The sequence below is a fragment of the Oratosquilla oratoria genome, chromosome 5 (assembly GCF_046742065.1).
Source record: "Oratosquilla oratoria isolate Oo_2021 chromosome 5, ASM4674206v1, whole genome shotgun sequence".
Classification (NCBI taxonomy): Eukaryota; Metazoa; Arthropoda; class Malacostraca; order Stomatopoda; family Squillidae; genus Oratosquilla; species Oratosquilla oratoria.
Window position 1 is genome coordinate 16,010,001 of NC_134781.1, and position 4,506 is coordinate 16,014,506.

Consider the following 4,506-nt stretch of genomic DNA (forward strand, 5'->3'; position numbering starts at 1 on the left):
CACCTGGGTTAGATGGGTGTCAAGCAAAGTGTCTAAAAAAAGGAAGGTACAATGATGGATTGGCTGGTAAGGTTTAATATTTGTCTAAAAGAGGGTAGAGTGCTGGAGGACTGGAGGAGTGCCTGTATAGTTCTGCTTTACAAGGGAAAAGGGGACAAGTGTGAATGGAGTAATTTCAAAGGGATCAATTTGTTGAGTGTAGTTGGTAAGGCTTATGGGAAGTTTTTGATTGAGAAGATTAGGGGAGGAACAGAGGGAGTAATTGGTGAGGAACAGTGTGGGTTTAGGAAAGATATGGGTTGCCTTTGTTTTTTTTAGGAATGTCCCCCTTTATTTTTATACAATCTGAATATTAAGTGAATTATAGGTAAGCTTTGACACTGCACATAAGTTGATGGAAAATGGTACACTAGACTTGAAGAGTGTCATTCCTTTTTATCCTTTCTGCTGATCAGATCACTCAGATTTATAAATTATCTGTACTTGGATTGTCCATGGTTGTGAATGGATGATAAACTGACATGGCCCAAAGGGATTTCTCCTTGTCTTCTCTATCTTTGCATGAGGGGACAAAGAGGGTGGGTCTCTGTATATACGAAGCAGCTGGCCTTGCTGTGAATGTGCTGTGTCTCATTGCATTGGTGCTGATCAAGGCAGTGGGCAGGAGACAGGGATGACTGTTCATCCATGAGGAGTCACGATGAAAGGGGGAAGAAGCTTTTGATATGTACACAGACTTTGGGTTAATGGACTTTTACTATACAAAGCTACTGCAGCAATAACAGGTTAGCTAAATTAGGATTGAACTTTTTGACCACGAAAGTATATTCCCGATAATGTACAGAATCACAACAAATATCCCCTATAAGGGTTCAAAGATCAAAACATCTGCAATTTAAGATATTTATTAAAAAGAACAACCTACTTTCCCAAGGTATATAAAATGAAACATGTAGGCCTATCTTAAAATATATATAACAGTGAACAGATAGTATCATCAGTTCTGAGTCTCAAATATTGAGTTCACATCAAAATATAAAATGCACATACCCTTTTGCACACTAAATTTGTAGTATTACACACACACAAAAAAGGGAATTATGTCAAGTACAGATTTCTGGAGAAAAGTGAATAAAATTTGAACTTTTTGGTTTCATACAACTTTATGGAATGAGTAGGTTTTAATTGTAAGAAAATAACTTCCTATATTACAATAAAAACTCCTGTATCTAATCCAGTATATCAAAAGATATACTCATACATACATGAATACATATAACAAGGTGTTTTTCCCCCTTACAAGGGAGGTAGCCAAAGTCAAAGGCTAAATCCACTCCCACCACACCTCCCTCCCTTTTTTTCTTGGCTCTTACTGAAAAGAGGGAAGAAGGGGGTGGTGGATGGAAGTTGAGTACATGGGGGATGAAATGTTGTGGAAGCAGATACTTGTACAGTGATACTCAAAGTGGGAGTGGATATTCATACAGTGAAGACAAATATGTTTCATTGCAACATTCAAACTTAATTGTGTACATGTTCTTATGTATATCTACATGTCCATACCATAGTTCTCTACATGTGTATGGCTCATGTGACAGTCTAATCTAATTCCTCTCCTTTTGACCGCTATGAAAAACCTGGGCCAAGATGCACAAAAATTCAGTCATAAAGCTAAAAGATGTAGAGAAGTGCAAGACTCAAACCCACAACTAAGTAAATGTGAGACCAGCGTGCTTTTGATTAGACCACCAGTGTATAAATGCATTTAATTCCCACATTATTCATATGGGCTTTTTCCCCCTTATATGGGAGGTAGCCAAGTCAAGAGGCAGGTACCCACTACAAACTTAAGTCCCCATCCACATCTTCTACACACTTTACAAATATGTGACCTCAAGGCTCCTACAACCTACCCTATTCTACTTTTTCATAAACATTGCACATATAGGAGCTAAAGTCTTGCACCTTTCACTTCTTGAATGCTGTTGTTTTCAAGAAAGAAAAAGCTGAAAAGAGTGAGAGAAAACAAAAGAGCAAAAGAGAGCAGGGGAATGAGAAAGAGAATAACAGAAAGCAAATCTTTGCACTAATAGGTTCAACCCTTTAATCAGGAGTGGAATTTCCTTCCAGCAAATAATCTAATGCTAACCAGAATAAATGTAAACACTGACCTCTGCATTCAAAGAGACTCTCAACAATTACTAAACTGTCACAGCCAATATTTACATGCATGTCTTTCCTTCAAAGTGGTTTTCTCCACTGAGAGAACTACACTTATTTACAAAGGTGAGGACCCTAAGCCAGAAGACAATGTATATGTGGCCGAAGCCATCACCTTTGCCAATTGTGACTGGACTGCTGTGACAGGTAACAGTCACTGCTGGGAATTGGAGAAGAGTGCAGGACTCGAACCCACAACTTAGCAAATGCGAGACTAGCACTCTTCTAAATATGTCACCAGCGTACATACCTAATGGTATGTACAAATCAATAGCAGTTTCCCCCCTTAAGGGTAGGTGGCTATGTCAGAGTATGCCTCAACTCTGCAGGAAAACAATACAGAAAAGGGAATCCCTAGTGCCCTAACTCTGTCCCATTTCTGTACAGGGTATTGGCTGCCTAAGTTTCGTGCAGTCAACATTTTAGTGAGATCCCTACAGACCAATCACAAAGTATTCTTTCATGATTAAAGACTCTCCACTTAAAGAAAGAATGTTGATCACTTTTAACTTCTACTATCCCTCTATTTTGCTATCCTTATCAAAACTCTTCTTTACCTCTGTGACTTCACATGTTTGGTGGAGAGATAGAAAGAGAGGAAGAGAGAGATAGAGAAAGAAAAGAAAAAAAAAAAAATAGAAAAAACAGGCAATGGCATTCTTTCCTCACCTCCCGCCACCAAAGGATCATGGAGGTTCAAGAACAGTATACATGCTGATGTCAAAACATGGTTCAACACCACCTAGCACTGAAACATTATCGACAAAGAATTGCCCACCCTATGAGTGGAGATTTTACCCACAGGGGTGCAACTCAATTACTCACAATAATGATGACATATGACTATGAAACCAATACACCACTATGGGAAGTAGCTGCAGAGGTATACATATCAGTCTACCATACAAACTGCTGCTTGTTTTGAAAGTTTTAAAGAAAATTAGAAATATATATATATATACATATATATATATATACATATATATATATATACATATATATATATATATACATATATATATATATATATATATATATCATAGACACTTTAAGGCAGTATACATTGACATTTCATGACACAACTAGGTAAATACAACAACAAATATATAAAATCCCTACAAGCCTAAAGCTGCGTCAATGTCATACTTAGCATCTCCCTAGTACTCACTGGAAAAACAGGATATCTTTTATAATAAATCACATGAGTACTCTAAAAACCATTCGTTTATTTATACAGGTAAACATAAGTCTTTTAATATAAAATACATCTACATATAATGAGATAAAACAAGGGAAGAAAGGGTGGCAGATTGGAGTGGAATGTGTGGTAGTGGGTATATGCCTTTTGATTTGGCTACTTCATTGGTAAGGGGGAAAGAGCCCTTGGTACACAGATAGATCTAAATATAAAACATCTCCATAATGGTAATATTAACTGTTGCCACAAGTTCCAATGATTGGAAAACCATAGCCCCAGAACAGCTCGCAACAGTCCTTGCAACCTCCTATCTATCTCTCTAGAAGGAAATATTGGATGTCTGTGATGAATATGTGCGGAGCTGTTTCAATGGTTTCTACATAACTAACTTGTGATACTTGTTAAGCTGGATAGCCACTGACATTCTGACAATCTGAGTAGATGATAGCACATAATTACTATACAGATCATAAGAACATCAGTGGCTATCTGGTTTAACAAGAATTGTACCAGAGAGATCACCTATGGTCAGTTCTCCTTACGTGAAAAGGAAGAGGAAATACTGCTTTGATAAGAGAGAATTCTGGGCTAAATCCTGAGACAAAGGATCAACTCTTAGGGATATAGGTGGGGATGTTGAATGGATATGATGGAGTGAGTGAGTGAGTGAGAGAGAGAGAGAGAGAGAGAGAGAGAGAGAGAGAGAGAGAGAGAGAGAGAGAGAGGGAGAGAGGAGAGAGAGGAGAGAGAGAGAGAGAGAGAGAGAGAGAGAGAGAGAGAGAGAGAGAGAGAGAGAGAGAGAGAGAGAGAGAGAGAGAGAGCGGAAAAAAACAAAACAAAAAAACAGAGATGAATTAATTCGATGTCTATCTTGTAAGACCACCATTTATTGGTACCTATCAGAGGTCTTGGGCAATTCATCCATATGGATGAATTTTTTGAAGCTTGGAATTTAATATAGTATGCCCTTACTATGAACTACATTGCTACCAAACAGATTTGATCTGCCTCCACTCTTGACCTCCGGGCCAAATAGCAATGCTCCAAACTGCTCCACTGGCAAGCATCCCTATCCATCACTAGTACCT

The 4,506-nt window shown here is 38.1% G+C and overlaps 1 protein-coding gene across 1 annotated transcript in view; it reads right to left on the reverse strand.

Moving 5' to 3' along the window:
- Window positions 1-4,248: 4,248 nt before the first annotated feature.
- Window positions 4,249-4,506, reverse strand: part of LOC143025378 (uncharacterized) — a 55,282-nt gene continuing 55,024 nt past the window's right edge. Inside the window, exon 19 of the mRNA XM_076184930.1 lies at window positions 4,249-4,506. This exon is cut by the window's right edge and continues 404 nt beyond it. The gene's annotated coding sequence lies outside the window, so the exon portion shown is untranslated.